Source organism: Equus asinus, chromosome 28 (genome assembly GCF_041296235.1).
Source record: "Equus asinus isolate D_3611 breed Donkey chromosome 28, EquAss-T2T_v2, whole genome shotgun sequence".
NCBI lineage: Eukaryota > Metazoa > Chordata > Mammalia > Perissodactyla > Equidae > Equus > Equus asinus.
Window position 1 is genome coordinate 21955416 of NC_091817.1, and position 18901 is coordinate 21974316.

Genomic DNA, 18901 nt, shown 5'->3' on the forward strand with positions numbered 1-18901 from the left:
GTCGGGGGGGGATGGCTATGTGCTCCCCCATCCTGCTGTACCCTCCCCGCCATGTCCACTCTGGAAACCCCTCAGCAGCCCTCCCTCCACGCTCCAGGCAGTTGGACTGTCTTCCCTGGGGAACTCAGGGAACCTCTGGACAACAGCAAAAATGGGATCATTTCCACCCCAAATCATTTTTCTCGACTGCCTCCTTGTCCCACGCTACTCCATCTATCTGTAGCGAAGGACCACTTGTTTGTTGTTTCTTGTTTCTAATTTCCAATCTTCTGCAGACAAGTATTTTTGTAAAATACAAAATCCTGCACGTGGATATCATGGCAATGTCAAATTGCTATACAAGTTTCTAAACACTCTCTCTTATTTTTGGTATTTATCCTGTCACAGGCTGATAAAAAATGTTTGTGTGAATGAATTCAGTAAAGTTACAGGATACAAAATTATACAAAAATCAGTACCATTTCTATACACTAATAATGAATTTTCTGAAAAAGAAATCAATCCCATTTACATTTGCATCAAAAACAATAAAATACTTAGGAATAAATTAAACCAAAGAAGCAAAAGGTGTCTACTCTGAAAACTAGAATACACTGATGAAAAAACTCGAAGATGACACAAGTAAATGGAAAAGTGTCCTGTGTTCGTGGATCGGAAGAATTAATATTGTTAAAATGTCCATACTACCAAGAACCATCTACTGATTCAATGCAATCCCTACCAAGATTCCAATGGCAATTTTTATAGAAATAGAAAAAAATACTGCTAAAATTTATATGGAACCACAAAAGACCCTAAATAGCCAAAGAAATCCTGAGAAAGAAAACAAAGCAGGAGGCAGCACTGATTTCAAGTTACACCATAAAGCTGTAGTAATTAAGACAGTGTGATACTGTCATGAAAAACAGACCAAAGGAACAGAATTGACAACCCAGAAATAAACCCCAGCATATACAGTCAACTCATATCTGACAAGGGAGCCATTGTGAAGTTCGGGCAAGAGGCACAAGCTCCCTAAAAGGCCGAGACCTAATCCTAAGTCTACAGAACGCTTCCCCTCCCCCCACACCCATCACAACATATTAAAGGCCGACTTACAACAGGTCCTTCACCCAGTACATCGTGTCTGGCTGCCAAGAAAAAACTACAAGGCACACTCTAAGGCAAAAAACACAATTTGGAGAGACAGAGCAAGCATCCGAACCAGACATAGCAGAGATGTTGAATGGGAATTTAAAACAATTATGATCAATATGCTAAGAATGCTAATGGATAAAGCTGACGGCATGTGAGAACAGATGGGTAACGTAAGCACAGAGATGGAAATTCTAAGAAAGAATCAAAAAGAAATGCTAGAAATCACAAACACTGTATCAGAAATGAAGAATGTCTTTGAAGGGCTTCTTAGTACACGGAGGAAAGAAATCTCACAGCTCAGGAAAGAGCCTCTGAGGTTGAGGATATTGCAGTAGAAACCTCCAAAACTAAAAAGAGAAAAAGACTGAAAAAACTGGAACAGAATATCCAAGAACTGTGGGACAACTACAAAAGGCATACCTATGCATAATGGGAATGCTAGAAGGGGAAAAAGAATAGAAGAAAGATTTGAAGCAACAATGACTGAGAATTCCCCCAAATTAATGTCAGACACCAAACCACAGATCCAGAAAACTTAGAGAACAATAAGCAGGATAAATGCAAAAAAAAACCCCAAAACCCCAAAAAACTACACCTGGACATATCATATTTAAATTGTAGAAAAGCAAAAATAAAGAAAAAGTCCTGAAAAAAGCAGAGGAAAACATACCTTACAATAGAGGAGCAAAGATAAGAATTACATCTGACTTCTCAGAAACTGTGCAAGCAAGAAAGTAGAGTGAAATATTCAAAGAGTTGAGAGAAAAAAAACACCAATCCAGAATTCTGTGCCATAAGAAATTATCCTTCAAAAGCAAAGAAGAAACACTTTCTCAGACAGACAAAATGTGAGATAATTTACTGCCAGTAAAGCTGTCTTGCAAGAAATGTTAACAAAAGTTCTTTAGAGAGAAGGAAAGTGATAATAGGTTAGAAACTCAGATCTAAACATAAACACAAAGAAAGGAAAATATTGGAAAAGGAATAAGTGAAGGTAAAATAAAAACTTTGATTTTCCTTTTCTTAATTGATCTAACAGATAATAGTTTTTGCAAAACAATAACAGGAACAATATATTTGATTGCGTATGCATATATATATGCTTATGTATGCATACATATAAGTGAAATACATGACAGCAAAGACACAAGAGACAGAGGGAAGAATTAGGATTACTTTCTTATTATAAGGTAGTCGCACTACCTGTGAAGCAGTACAGTGTTATTTGAAAGTGGACTTGTATTAGTTGCAAATGTATATTGCAAACACTAGGGCACCCACTAAAAAAAGTAAAACAAGAGTGTAACTGATGCACTAAGAAAGGAGAGAAAATGAAATAATATAAAATGGTCAATTAAAACCATAACAGGCAGAAAAAGAGTAGAAGACAAAAATAGGAACAAAGAACAAGGGCAATAAATAGAAAACAGTGACAAATATGGTAGATATTAATCCAGCTATATCAATAATCACTCTAAACATCAATGGTCTAAAAACACAAATTAAAAGTTAGAGATTGCAGGAGTGGATTAAAAAAAACAAGACCTAAGCATATGTTGTCCACAAGAAACCCACTTTAAATATAAAGACATATAGATTAAAAGCAAATGGATGGAGAAAGATGTACCATGCTAACACCAATAAAAAGAAAGCAGGAGTATCTATAGTAAATTCAGACAGAGCAGATTTCAAAGCAAGAAAAGTTATCAGGGCTAAAAAGGGGCATCACACAATGACAAAGAGGTTGATTCTCCAAGAACACATACCGATCCTTAATATGTATTCATCTAACAACAGAGGAAATACTGATTCATGAAATACTGGGGCAAAAACTGATAGAACGGAAAGGAGAAATACATGAATCCACTATTACAGTTAGACTTCAACACCCTTTTATCATAAATGAATAAACCCAGCAGGTGGAAAATCAGTGAGGACATATTTGAGCTCAACACCACCATCAATAAAGTAGATATAATGAACATCTATTGATTACTTCTTCCAACAACAGCAGAATACACATTCTCTTCAAGCTCACATGGACCATTTACCAAGACAGACCACGTTCTGGGCCATAAAACACACCTTAACAAATTTAAAAGAATAGGAATCATACAAAGCTGCTCTCACACCACAGTGGAATTAAACTAGAAACCAATAATGGAAAAATCGTTTAAAAACTCTAAATACTTGACTATTAAACAACGTACTTCTAAGTAACACATAGATCAAACAAGAGATCGCAAGAGAAATTTAAAAACATTTTGAACTAAAAAATGAAAACACAACTTACTAAGTTTTGTGGGAGGAAGGGAAAGCAGTGCTTAGAGGGAAATTTATAGCCTTGAATGCATATGTTAGAAAAGAAAAAAGATCTAAAATCAATAAAATAAATTTCCACCTTAGGAAACTAGAAAATAAGAGCAAATTAAATACAAAGTAAACAGAAGAAAAGAAATAATAAAAAGTAAAGCAGAAATCAATGAAACTGAAAGGAGGAAATGGATGAAACCAAAAGCTGGTTCTTTGAAAAGGTCAATAAAAGTGATAAGTCTCTAGCCAAGCTAATGAAGAAAAAAGGAGAGACGACACAAATCACTAGTATTAGAAATGAAACAGGAGACATCACTACAGATCTGATGGACACTAAAAGGCTAATAAAGGAATACTATGATTGCCACGCTCACAAATCTGATAACCTAGATGAAATGGACAAATTCCTTGAAAGACACAATCTGCCAAAACTCACACAAGAAGAAACAGACAATCTGAATAGTCCTATATCTATGAAAGAAATGGAATCAATAAATAATAACCTTCCAAAACAGAAAGCACTGGGTCCAGATGGGTTCACTGGTGAATTCTACCAAATATTTAAGGAAGAAATTATACCAATTCTCTACAGTCTCTTTTGGAAGACAGAAGCAGAGGGAATACTTCCTAATTCACTCTATGAGGCCAGCACTACCTAAAACCAAAACCAAAGACATCACAAAAAAGAAAACTACAGACCAATATCTCTCATGAACATAGATACAAAAATCCTCAACAAAATATTAGCAAGTCAAATCCAACAACCTATAAAAGAATTATACACCACGGGTGTATAAATATACACCATGGGTGTATAAGTGGGATTTATGCCAGGTATGCAAGGCTAGTTCAACATTAGAAAATCAATTAATGTAATCCATCACATCAACAGGCTAACGAAAAAAAAATCACATCAATATATGCAGACAAAGCATTTGACAAAATCTAACATTCATGATAAAGACTCTCAGTAAACTAAGAATAGAGTGGAACTTCCTCAACTTGATAAACACCACCTACCAAAAAAACTGCAACTAACATCATACTTAATGGTGAGAAACTAGAAACTGTCCCACTAAGATTAGGAAGAAGGCAAGAACGTCCCCTCTCACTACTTCTTTTCAACATTTTACTGGAAGTCCTAACTAACAAAAGGAGACAGGAAGAGGAAATAAAAGGTATACAGAGTGGGAAGAAAGAAATAAAACTATGCACACAGAAGACATGATCATCTATGTATAAAATCTGAACAAATCAACAAAAAACTACTAAAACTAACAAGCAATTATAGCAAGATAGCAGGATACAAGTTTAATATATAAAAGTCAATTGCTTCCTTACATACCAGCAACGAATAAGTGGAATTTGAAATTAGAAATAAAATATCACTTACATTAGCACCCCCAAAATGAAATTCCTTAGGTATAAACCTAACAAAGTATATACAAGATCTATATGAGGAAAACTACAAAACTCTGCTGAAAGAAATTGAAAACTTAAATAAATGGAGAGATGTTCCATGTTCATGGACAGGAAGGCTCAATATTATCAAGATGTCAGTTCTTCTCAACCTGATCTATAGATTCAATGCAATCCTAATCGGAATCCCAGCAAGTTATTTTGTGGATACTGACAAACTGATTCTAAAGTCTACATGGAGAGGCCAGAGACCCTATTTTGGGTCAACACAAGATTGAAAGAGAAGAACAAAGTTGGAGGACTGACACTACCCGACTTCAAGACTTACTATAAAGCTACTGTAATCAAGACAGTGTGGTATTGGTGAAAGAACAGACAAATAGATCAACAGAGCAGAATAGAGCCCAGAAATAGACCCACATAAATCTAGTCAACTGATCTTTGACAGAGGAGCAAAGGCCAAGCATGGAGCAGAGAGAGCCTTTTCAACAAATAATGCTGGAGCAAGCGGACATCCACATGCGAAAAAAGGAATCTAGACATAGACTTTATGCCTATTATGAAAATTAACTCAAAATAGGTCACAGACTTAAATGTAAAACATAAAAGTATAAAGCTCCTAAAGGATAACAGAAGATCTCGGTGACCTCGGATTTGATGAGGACTTTTTACATACCACCAAAAGCATGATCCATGAGAGAAAGAACTGAGAAGCTGGACTTCATTAAAATGAAACATTTCTGCTCTGTGAAAAACAACATCAAGAGAATAAGAAGACAAGCCACAGACTGGGAGAAAACATTTGCAAAGACACATGTGATACAGGACTGTTATCCAAAACATACATACTACTCTCAAATCTCAACAAAAAGAGAATGATCAACCCAATCAAAACATGGGCCAAAGACCTCAACAGACATCTCCACAAAGAAGATATGGAGATGGCAAATAAGCACATGGGAAGATGCCCCACCCCATATGTCATCAGGGAAATGCCAATTAAAAGAATGATGACATACCAATACCTACCTATTAGAATGGCCAAAATCCCAAACAGTGACACCACCAAATGCTGACAAGGATATGGAGCAACAGGAACTCACATTCATTGCTGCTGGGAATGCAAAGTGGTACGGCCACTTCTGCAAGACAGTTTGGCAGCTTCTTATAAAACTAAATACTCTTACCGTACAATCCAGCAATGACGATTGTTGGTACTTACCCAAAAGAGTGGAAAATTTGTGTCCACACAAAAACCTGCACACAGATGTTTATATCAGTTTTATTCATAATTCTCAAAACTTGGAAGCAACCAAGATGTCCTGCGTTAGGTGAGTGGATAAACTGTGGTACATCCAGACAATGGAATATTATTCAGCCCTAATAAGAAATGAGCTACCAAGCCACAAAAAGACATGGAGGAAACTTAATGCACATTACTAAGTGAAAGAAGCCAATGTGAAAAGGCTACATACTGTTTCATTCTAATTATATGACAGCTGGAAAAGACAAAACTGTGGAGAAAGAAAAAGATCAGGGGTTGCTAGGATTAGTGGGAGGAAGGGATGAATAGGAGGAGCTCAGAGAATCGTCAGGGCAGTGAAACTATTTTGCACGATACTGTAATGGTGGGCACACGTTATTATACATTCGTCCAAATCCACAGAAAGTACAACACCAAGAGTGGACTATAGCGTAAACCATAGACGTTGGGTGATGATGACGTGTCAATGTAGGTTCATCAATGGTAACAAATGTACCACTCTGGTGGGGGATCTCCTTATTGGGAGGCTGTGCATGTGTGGGGCAGGTGATATCTGGGAAATCTCTGTACCTTCTCTCACTTTTACTGTGAACCAAAACTGCTCTAAAAATAAAGTCTATCAAAGTAAAGAGCTGTGTTCTGTCACAGTCTATGGACCACACTTAGAGTTGCACTGTAGACTGTGGACTTTCGAGGTACAGAGACCTTGATTCCTCAACCCTGTGTCCCCAAGTATCTCTGAGAACAGACTAAGGTGGGGGATTTTGAGAAATTTTAGAATAAAGAATTGACCTAACCTGGTAGAGTCTATGAGAGTAACACTGACCTGATTTGGTAACTGGGGCAAGAGTGATGCCATGAACCAAGATGAAATGTTCAGCAGGGCAGAGACAGAAGGTGGCTCAGGGCAGAACAGACAGCGGAGGGGTGATCAGGAGCTGTCCCACTAGACAGCTGAAACTGAGACAGGGCTCAGGCAAGGGAGCAGTACTGAAGCAGAGGGCAGCGCCCCAGAGAGCAGCAACCTTTGAGGGGCACACCAAGGGAGGGAACCTGTAAAAGCGACAGTCAGGGGCCAAAGAACCCAGGGACAGCAGCATCTCAGAAGCCAAGGACACTGTCACGTGCACAGAGAGGTTAGGTCGGGCGAGATCTAGGCCTTTAGATAACTAGAAGACCAGAGGGCATGGGGACGAATGGCCAGTGAGAGTGGACAAAGCTACCATAAGCACATTTCTACAAACGCATCCTTCTGCAAGCTCGGCAGTTAAGAAGGAAAAGATTCCGAGTGGCGCTTAGAGGGAGAGACTAGGTCTAGAGGGCACTTGTAGAACTGGAGTGATTGAGGAAGAGAAATGAAGAGCGGGGATGTTAAGATCCAGAAGAGAGCTAAGAAATCAGGAGAAAATGGAAAAGAGAAAACAAGTGGTTAGCTGGACAGGAGAAGGGATACCCATTCCCCTGAAAAATGAGGGACAGTGGTAAGTAAGGTTGGGCACAGAAACGGTACAGAAATGTGCTGTGGTTTGCTCAAAAAATGATCTAATTTGGTTTTAAAATCAAAAGTCTGCAATAGTTCAGCTTCTCAATGGATGTCAAGGTTTTCAAAGTCAAAATGTGAAGGAAGTACCAAGTTTCAACTTCCTTCTAACTCTAAAACAAGCGTATTCGATCTCAACTCTTTTTGTCCTTACCCTTTTGGGCAACCAAACCATCTTAACTTCTCAGCCCTTCGGGAATAGCCAGGAGCGACTGTCCACACCCGCTCCAGGTTCCTGCCATGAGGAACAGTTCCACCAGCCCCACCTCATCAGGCAGAAAGTCCCAGGAGCCCTGACCCTTTCTTTTTCTTCCTCCTGTGGACATGGCAGTGTCCTCTGGAGGTATAAATGCTCACTATTATGGGATTTCGGAGTCATAAGTTGTCCTCATGAGGTATGTCAATTATATTAAGCAGACACAGACAGGAATATCATAAAAAGCTACCTTCAGGATTTCTAATCTACCAGCTAGACTCTAAACTCTGTGAGGGAGGACCACGCCCACTGTGGCCTCTACTCTGTGGCCCACACTGTCTAGTACCTAAGACCTAGTAGGTGCCAAGTAAGTACTTATGGAATGAATGTTTGAGGTAATAAGATCCAGGTAACAGTCCATACTAATCACTTAAGTATATGTTGTAATTCAAACTCATCAAGTTTCTAAAAACAAAAACATTCTCCAGAGCTTTTTTCTTGGAAATGTGTCACCTCTCTCTCTTTAAATCTCCAGGCACAATTGAAATTTAGTGCACTTAATTCACTGACATGTTTGGGGACAACTACAGCTAGGAACACTCACTTTCCTTCCTTTACACACTTCTGAACCTATGCTTTTCAAAAAAAGCCCTGCCCAGTAATATTGAACAGTTCATCTCAGACTTTCTTTCCACAGGATAATTACAACTGCATCATACAACAATAAAAAATTAACAATGAAAGAAAACACATTTTTTGAGAAATTTGCCCTTTAAGAGAAAAAAAAGTTGCACCAATACGAAAGAATGTTCCCGGCCTGCTGCTAGATTGTGAGTTGCAAGCCCCTTGGATATTCTAGCAGCACCTCCAAAGCAACTGCCCCGCCCACAGAGTGTCTTTTCCCCATCAGACCTGCTTCTCCTCGGCTCCCCGTCTCACACCACCACCGCCACCACCTCATTGCTGAAGGCCTCTGGACAGCCTCGTTGACACGGGACGCCTTTACCTTCGTGCGTCACCAGTCCTCACTCGTCTTACTTCCCGCATCTTAGTGTCCCCCATCAATCCCACAGCCTCGCCCCTTCCCCTGGCCGCTCTCTCGGCTCAGGCAACTGTTCTCTCACCTGAACAATTACTTGCAAAGATCACCTAACTGGTCTCTCACCGTCCCAGCCTGCTGGCCTCCACTGCATCCCACCCGCCACCCAAAAGTGGTATCTCTCAGCACAGAGCTCCTCAGGCGAAGGAAAGATGCAGCCCAAGCTCCCCGGCAGGCACACGAACGCCCTCTGCAGCCTGGCCCCTTTTCCTCTCTCTCTCCCACCTCTGCACGCATCCCTCCTGCAGCTCCCAAACTCCTCGCAGACCCCCAAATGCACCCTGCTGGCCCTTGTGCCTGGCCTGTGCTCCCCCGTGTGAAGCCCTCTTCCTTCAGGGCTCAATTCCAATGCCCCCTTCTCTGGGAGGCCTTCCTTGACCTTGCCCACCCTCTGTCAGGCTCGGTTAGGACTGTGCCCCCGTGGTCCCACAGCACCCAGCCTTTCCCTCTCAGCATGCTGTGCTGAAATGGTCTGTGTATGCCTTGTCTCCACTGTAGATGCTAAAGCTCCAAGCTCCACAAGGGCAAACACGGCATGCTGTTCACCATCTCACCTCCAGGCCTGAGCCCAAAGTGCACTTTGCTGAATTCAGGAAATATGCTGCATTCATATTTAATTCCCAGATTTATCACAATGCTAAAACACAGCAGGTATGCAGAAATAGCAATGAATAAACGAAACATTCTATTGGTTAAAACTCAGTTCTGAGATCAATACACTTTAACTTGCTACTTGTATCCATATTAACTTGTTACTTGTACTTGTATTTGGAGCCAAAATGTTTGTATGACACGTACAGATGGCAAGTAGACATTTATTTCTGACGTCTATAGAATAAAACATTACTAAGAATAGGATTGTGATAGAAGCATCTGTAAATTGAATTTCCAGAATTGGGGACGAGCATCTTCAAGTTGGCAGCATTTGCTTTGGAGTCTAAAGATCCTCATTATCACTTAACAGAAAGTCATTTCATCTTCCTGAGACTCAGTTTCTTCATGTGAAAAACAAGTCTTCTCCAGCTTCAAAAGCCTGCAACTGGAAGTAGCATGTTATTTTTATGCACTGAGTTTGAAAGGTATTTTGAATAAGAAGGCTCCTGGAAAAAATTACATAGTGTCCTAGCGCGTCTTGCAGCTGACACTTATTCATACACGAAGTTTAAAGATGGCAAGTGGGTTAAGGTAATTCAGCAATAAGTTGCCCTAAACACATTTTGTGGAGAAAATATACATAAACAATTATAGACAAAATTATAAAGTGCCTGGTGTTTTAAAGGAATACACAGAGAATACAGCAATCACGGCCGAGTCAGGAAGTCTACTGGTAACCAACCTATGATTTGCAGGATTTGTAAAATTTTTTTTAAAAAACTGTCCAAAATTGCACCGTTTTCTTTTCCTTTTATTTTTTTAACTGCTAAACAGTATTACAAGATGATTCCACAATGCCTGGTCATTACATACACTCTGAACTTTCAAGTCACCAACCTTTCACAAAACACAATGCATTTTGGCCTCCTCATTGGCAATGCCATAGAGTTGAGGATATTGGAATCGATATTATTACATTTAAAATCCCGATTATCTTACTTTTGATGCCTTTTGTAACCACTTTGGTCAAATCTATGATTCATATAAATTCAAAGAAACTCTAATAGACCCTTCCATCTCTTCCTTTTTCCAAGGTCTCAAGTTAAAGGGACCTCGGTCATATTAGAGCTTCCTACTTCAGCCCCTAAAATTGCATGCATATTTAGAAAAGGCTCTTCTCTCTCTTACTACCTTGAACACTTTAAGAAAAATGCACAGAAATAGTTGTATTTTTTTAGGTTGCTCAAAATAGTTTCTTAGCAAAGCCATCAGCTCTCTATATAATCTTACAAATGTACTATTCTTTAGGTAACTTTTTATCTATATGAGATCTTGCAATTTTAACTTTGGAGCTCTTCCAAAAGAACTTTAAGTTCTTTTGTTATTTTACGCCTAAAATAAACAAAAATTTTCAAAAGTATTATGGTCTCATAGATAATGCATTTAAGACCCCAGAAAAGTATAAAACATCTTATTCCTTATCAAACATAAAAGGAGGAAAATAATATTCTGTCTTATACATAGACACATACAAACAGATCGAGCTTCATTACCTGAAATATACTTCCAAGCCCTAGTTTTAGGCGGAAGAGTATCCATTTGTTTTTTTACTCAAATCCACATATTTAAATTCACACATTACTCAAAAAAAAGCTTGCTGCATTTCTGGCAAGTTCCTAAAACATAGCAAGCTGTTAAATATACTTTGGGGCAGTGACATAGCCCTTTGATGCCCCAGGAAATTCTAGCCAGACCAGATTCCACTGCACTTCCAACCAACCACACTGCAGCTCATCTCCCCTTTCCGATGGGCGCCCTCTCCACATCGCACAGGCGCACAGCGCTCCTGCAGAATTCCAGCCTGCCGCTCTCTGTGAGGCCTGCTCCAGAGTCCCAGCTCCCTGGTCTCTCTCCTGAAGCATGAAGGCTCTGGATTTGTACTAACACATAATCATGTTGGTCTCTCTCTTTTTCTTTTTACTTTTCTCCTCTCCCCACCCCGCAAGCAAAGAGCCATGAAAACCAGGCTAAGAGAAGACGGGCTGTGTTGCTCTTCTTTACTGTTAGCTCCTAGTGCAGAACTGCTGGAACCTGGGGCGCTTCCATTGCTGCTTAATGACCAGTGACCACTGATACTTAAAGATTCCAAGTGTACACATATCTTTTATTTAGGTCATTTTTAAGAGCAAGGACTATTTTATTATCTTATGTCATTTATATCACTATGGTCATGACCACAATGGGCTAAAGGTGAAATTACATTTAGAAGCATTGAAAGATTGAAAGAGCCTAGTGTCTCACTCAAAAAAGCTAAAGATTGATAATACTGGCTTTTGTTAGAAAGATCACCATAACTAGCTAATGATATCCAATGTTTCTAAAAAAGAAATGGAACTGCATCTTCAGTGAGAGTTCTAAAGTCAATATATATGGTAGAAAATAAGAGTAAAAATTACCCTTGAAAATCTTTCCAGTGGGTCTCCCTAGAAATATAGCACAGATGGTTTTGTACATACCTCACTAAGTCTCAGTAAGCATAACAGTATAATTTCCAGGTTTGGAAATAAGCCGTTTCTCCCATTAAGCATCTGTAAAGTAGTTGCATTTTCAGGAGCCATACTAGGAAAAGATACTTTTCGTTTCTTCTTTCCCTCTTTTTCCTACTAAGTGTATAGAGTTGAACTAAATGAGCGTTAAATGCAATTCTACTGAACACAAATTGTAAAGATAATGACTTAATTCTACACACAAAAACTATGGGGGAGAGGACAGTGACAAACGCTAGTCTCTCAATTCAGAAACTATCACAAGGCATTCTGGAATGTCAGGTCTCTGTCAACACCTGGAAAATCCCCCAGTTTTTCCAAGTAACCTGTCAGCTTTGCAACATCTTTTCTATAGTGTATGTCTCCCTTTATTCCATTACACAAACATTTTACCCCAAAAAAGAAGCAATTTTTTTCAAAAGCACTACTCAAAAATAAGAACAGAATCTAGGTTGTGGAAAATGTTTTTGGATATCTGGCTACACGTTATTTAAGATAGTCTGTATGTTTTAAAATCATAAACAAATGCAGTTAAAGTAAAAATGCCACAAAAATGTGGATGTCCTCCTTGTCTCCGCTTCCACACACACAGAATCAAGGCGAGTTTCAAAAAGCAGTTCTCTATGTAATTATCAGATGAGCCACAACTGCACTCCTGGGCACTTATCCCAGGGAAATGAAAACTTACATTCACACAAAAACCTGTACAAGAATGTTTACAGCAGTTTTATTCATGATAGTCAAAACCCAAAAACAACACTGAAGCTCCCAACAGCCCCAATGGTGAACGGTTAAACGAACCGTGGGACAACCAGACCACGGAATACTACCCAACACTGAGAAAGAACAAACTCTTCATACAGGCAAGTCGAATCTCCAGAAAATTATGCTGAGAAAAGCCAAAATTCCAAAAGGTTACAAACTATATGATTTCATTTATATAACATTCTTAAAGAGACAAATTATAGAAATGCAGCACAGACTAGTAGTTGCTAGGGTTAAGGTGGGGAGGGGATGAGGGGGGGCAGGAGAGAAGGGAGTACGCATTTAAAAACGCACTTCAAGGAGTGCTTGTGGTGATGGAAATGTTCTGTATCTGGACTGTATCAATGTCAACGTCCAGGCTGTAATATTACACTAGATATTGCAAGATGTTACTGTTGGGGGAAACTGGGTAAAGTGCAGGGGGACCTCTCCATTCCTTAGTACAACTGCATGTGAAACCTATAATTCTCTCAAAATACAAAGTTTAATTAAAAATAAAAACAGAAATACTCTAGCCTAATAAATTTATTTTGCCACATTGAGATCTGAGCTTAAGAATTCATCACAGCACTTTGACCCTTTGTAAAAACTACAGAAGTGGATGAAGTACAATCTGGGTCACTCACAAAACAGCAACTCCCAGCAGCGTCTACAAGCGTCATCAGCATCTGTGAGTCTGCCCAGCTCCCTCGCCAGGGGCTCTCTCCGGCCAGACAGACCCCTTTCTCAGTGTTCACACCACAGAGGCCGGAGGCCTGCCTGCCACAGAGGAGTCCTTCCGTGTTCCTACAGCTGCCACAAAGGCCACAACAAGGAATTTCTCAATGGCAAGGCAACCTGGCATTATTCTACCCAAATGTAAGAACTCTGTGAAAGAAATGGATGTCAACCTTCTTTATGTAAATCAAACATTCAAACACATAACAAATGCTCTGCCAGTTAGGGCAATTTTTTCTGGTATCTGAGTTGAGCTAATAGATTTGTCTCAGGAAAAAATGTTCTATTCCAGGGAGACTAATATGGAGAATAAAATATATATACAGATGCCTTTCAAGTCTTTTTTCTCCCAAGAATATACCAGAGTCATGTTAGAAGGTGATTTTAAACCTACTCTAATAATATCAGATTGCCAGAAGAATTGCTAGGATGGAGAAAGGCATTTTTTAACCCTTTTTTTTCAGGTATAAACATTCGTTCAATCCAATAAAGACATTTTAGAAAAAAATTCAATATATAAAATTGATTTAATTTTTTCTATACTTTTGACTAAAACAGAAAATGGTGATACTCTACAATACTAAGCATTTCAAATAAAAGTGGTGATCAAGAAAAACATAACCTTCTTCTGCATGACAACTGAGGATTTTAATTGGAAAAATGCTGTAGTCTATAAATAGGAACATCCAAACATATTTAAACCACTTGAGCACTTGATTTTTCCATGTCCTTTGCATCTAGAATGAACAGACCACAGGAAATTTCAAAGACCGATAGCTGAATCTAAAAGGAAAAAAAAAAATCCATTTAGTTGTCACGATCACTGTCACCATCAATCCCTAATATCTTATACTTCACCAACCGCACTTAACTTCGCCGCGCTGCTTCATGCTAGGGGAAGACAAATCACTAATCAATTCTGTACACTAATTAAAAATGCTACCTTTAGGAGGCATTTTAATAACTTCGTAATAGGGGTGAGTATTTCCTCTAAATGCTTATTTTAAAACATTTTGATAACACATTAGTGAGGGCACACGGAACATTTGCAAACACTTAAAGCTACAGTCTCCATAAACTATCAAATTGCTCCCCAAAAGTGGTGGTACAATTCCGCAACTGGCTGAGGTCACGTGGAAAATAGAATTATATGCTAATTTGTTTCTATATTAAGTTATCATCGGAGGTCAGACCAAACACAGTAAAATGAATTCTGGAAAAAAATTAACTAAGTAGATCGGTATGTACCGTATCAAAGTCAACTATTTATCTTAATAGATACAAATACAAGAAAGACTTTTAAGACGAGGGCATTTTCTCCTTTTCAAAAAATAAATGTTTTAACCAACCCCAGGCAATAACTTGCATGATTTAAAAACACTTTACATAAATAGTTTTTCCCTAAAGGAGAACAAGGGCAGGACATTCTTTTCAAGGGGAGAAAAGAAACGGAGAAGGGCATAGTATCCAAAAGAGAAGAATTTCCCCAGAAAAAGCTTTACTTTATCTACACATTTATTAAATTTAATTCACGTAAATAGGTCTACACATGTACTGTGAAATGAACACACGGGATTAAAGGAACGATGGGGTCACGAGGTGCTGACTGTAACACAGTTATTATTTTACTCCAAGATAAACTGGATGACAACACAGATGCTTTCCTGAGCGTGGATTTGTCTCAAGAAATTTGTTTTATTTTAAAAAACTATTGAGGGAAAATCTTGGTCCCTTTTTCTCCCGCAGGGCTAGCTATGGATGGGCCTGCTCCTTGGGCGAGGTCTGTGGACGCTCCATCCACTCAGAACTACACACTAAATGAACGGCTGAAGAATCTGGGCTACCGGTTTCATATATGATGATGGTGCATCCCTCATATTTTTATTTTCAAATATCCTTTCATAGAAAAAGGGAAAGGATTTGGGGAGGGGCGACAAAGAAATGAACTCCCACAGCATTTGAAACCAGGGGACCAGGAGATTTGCTCAAGCAGCCAGCTTCCTGCAGGACAGAAAGCAGGGGAGGGACAGAGAGCGTCTGTGTCATGCCCTTAGGCAAATTCCGGGGAAAAAGAAAACAGTATTTTTTGTTCTACAGTTCATCCTTTTTTCCATTAAAAGTATGTTTATATTTTTCATTTTATTGCAACATGTCCAATGCCACGCTCCAAGAGAACTAGCACTCACAAGGAGCCATCTGAATTTCCTTTAAATCACAACTCATTCTTAATTTCTAAAGAGACTTTACCTATTGCTTTTAGTAAGATTTTATTACTATTAGTTATAAAATATGCTAGGCTCCCATGAAACGTCAGTCTGACATCCTGCTCACATGCCTACTTTTCTGCTATATATCACCGGCATCGTTTACCCTATCTTGTCCTCACCGACTTAGATATGGAGATACATATTCAGGCATAGAATCTTCAGGTTCCTTGAGGGACTATAAAATAAAGCTATATACTTCCCTATCATTCTCATTTGAAGGACCTTAGGTATTGGGATCTTAATCCATAAAAAGTTGAGAATTACATTAAAAAAGGGAGAAAATTCCGACAAAAATAAAAACATGCACTGATGCCTAAAACATCATGACGTAAGTACATTAATCTTCATTCCCACTGAGAGCAATCTGATGTCCCGGGACTGGGGACTATTCCACCATGAAATACGGCACATTAAATACTACAATAACCCATTTGAGATGTCTTAAGATAATTACTATGTCATCTACAAATGACTGTACATATAGTTCTATTTTAATATTCATTACTGGAGGTTCCAATGTAAAATACGTTGAAATGGAAAAAATATTCAATCAGTTAAAGATAAGATCAAGCAAACCAGTAGCCGTTCTATGACTAAAGTAAGACTCCAAATAAGATTTGAAAAAGAATCGATAAAAGCAAGGGCAAAATATTTGGACCCTGGTTATCACAAACAACCTATCATTCCTGATGGTTTGCACAGAAGACTCCTCTCCACCAGCTAGCTGAAAAGAATGAAAAGCTTCTTAGAACCAGCTAAAAAGAAAGTCTTTACCATGCTCCTTGAAAAAGCTCATTTTCACATTACTCAGGCTTCATTATGCTAAATCAATATTCGTTTAGTCACTGGGGTTATTGACATATTTTAAAATAAAAGTATACCCTTCAGCTACTGCACTCATTACAGGTAATTTGTCTTGTCAGAGAGCAGGGAATATTATCCTAGTCTTTCAGGGGCTGACAGCCCATGGAAATACCTCCCCATGGTTACAACTGTAAATAATTTTAAGGTAAAATATTGAAAAATCAATGACTGTTTCCTACAATCTGTCACAAACAAATCAATCATAATCTGTACTGCCAGAGAGTATGACGTGAAGGAGACGGGAGCAGATGCAATGCTTGGCTGGAATCTCTCATTTCAGAATCACTTCACATAATGGTGTCATCATTTAAACACTTAACAGTCAGTGCAACTGCCACTGTAACATCTAGTTGTACAAAACCACAAGGAGGGGGAGGAGAAAATGCCATCACTATTATGTTAACAAACATTTAATTTAAATGGTTGCTGCATTAGTAAAGTCCAGCTGAAAACAGTTTTACCTGCCTCCTTTCACAGTCCTAAATTAATCAAAGCTGATTTTTTATGTACTACTGCTTAATAAATCAGCCCATGACTCAAAATTTGACTCTCTAAAGCACATATACCTTTTATTTTAAAAGTCCATTATAGAGAATAAAATTTGGAATTAATAAATAAGACACTTGGGTTGTAGAATATCTATAATTCTATCTATATAACACAGACAAAAGATAGTGTCATAGATGTCAAGATTATACTTTTAAAGTAGGTTTAAAGGTCTCAGTTACCCAGATATTAAATTTTATTCTTTCTTTATATTAATACACATTACATTTCAATTTTGCAATATTGTAGCATATTTTAAGATGACCAGCAAGACCTGGTCAATTCGAAAGTACCCTTGCATTCCATACACAAGCTGTACCGTAGACTGATATTTTAAAAGCTGGAGTAATAACCCAAGTATATGAGGTGTAAAAGTTGGTCAAGGTCATAATATTGAATTGTTTTGCAAATGTAAACTGCTTTCCAAGTAATCACTTTGATATCATCATTTTTTCTAGGCTCCACTTTAATGGCTTCCTCAGCTGCTTATAACCTCTGCCCAGGCATTAATGAAAGAATTTGAGCTTGGTATATTTCCCCTTGCTGCTGTGTTAACCAAAAACATTATTTGATTTAAAGAGTCTTTTTCCCGAAGGTTTTTGTTTTTAAATGCATATTGGCCTTTTGAATGGAAGAAACTGATTTTAGCCACCACATTGCTTACCATTTCCTAACTGTATAATTAGACACCATGAAGCCCTTTATTGTTCTATTAATATCCATCCAATAGATACAGTTCAGGGAGTAGTTATTTTTGTTTACTAGAAAAGTATATTGTTTTTCTTAAAAAGGAAAAAAAATAGATATAAATACCAGTACACAATTTAAGCCCGCATAAACATTCTTAGACACAGTAATTGGTCTTTTATAAAAGGGTTTTACTCTGTTTTCAATTTAACCTGCATATGCAATATGGCGACATAGCATAAGAAGATAAAAGCTTTTCTTATTGATACAAATTGAACGTAACTGTTGTTCCTCAAGACTCTTAGATTCATTCTTTAACACCAACATTAGGTTTTTGAAACTGAAAAAGCACATGGGTAAATATCAAAGACATCGTCCAGAATAAAGCAGCTTCCATTCCACGAGAATCCTGGTGACAGCTGCAAAGGAAGCAGCAAGCCAACCCAGCGAGAGGAGAGGGAAGTGTCACCGTAGCCCAGGATGACACGAAAAATGGACAGGGACCTAAAGCTGTGAACCCGGAAAAGCACCATGTGTACCAGCTCCCGGCCTCCAGCCCTCGGGAGCCGCCCAGGCTGGGCCTAGCTCACTCCCTGGCAGAGCTCTGCAACCAGTTGTCCACCACCAAGGCTCCCACTCAGAGTCTGGCTGTGGCCGCCAGGAAATGGCCCTGCAGAGCGCAATCCCCCAGAGAAGGCACGAAGCCTGGGAGGGCGACCAGGACGGCTGAGCAACACGCTAGCTGCACGTACCGTACGTCCACCAGGCGGAAAGGAACGCCAGCAGAACTGCGCGGGCCTCGATCACAGGCCGCGTTCTCAGAAAGCAGCTATTTTAAGGGTGCTGAGCACGCCTAGATGAGATTCCTCAGCTCTCCCAACACAGCCCAGAGCCCTCGAGAAGCAGCTCACAAACTCCGTGCGGGAAAATCACACCGTTTTCATACC

General features: G+C 39.0%; 1 long non-coding RNA gene across 6 annotated transcripts in view; it reads right to left on the minus strand.

Moving 5' to 3' along the window:
* The window catches only part of LOC139042350 (uncharacterized), a 58926-nt gene that overhangs the window by 34390 nt on the left and 5635 nt on the right, over positions 1-18901 (minus strand). Inside the window, exon 3 of one of the 6 annotated variants that reach the window (XR_011499004.1) lies at positions 1717-14373. The exons of the other annotated variants lie outside the window; for them this stretch is intronic. This is a non-coding gene — a long non-coding RNA (uncharacterized lncRNA). Of the gene's footprint in view, positions 1-1716; positions 14374-18901 lie in introns of those variants that run through there. 6 annotated transcript variants of the gene reach the window in all.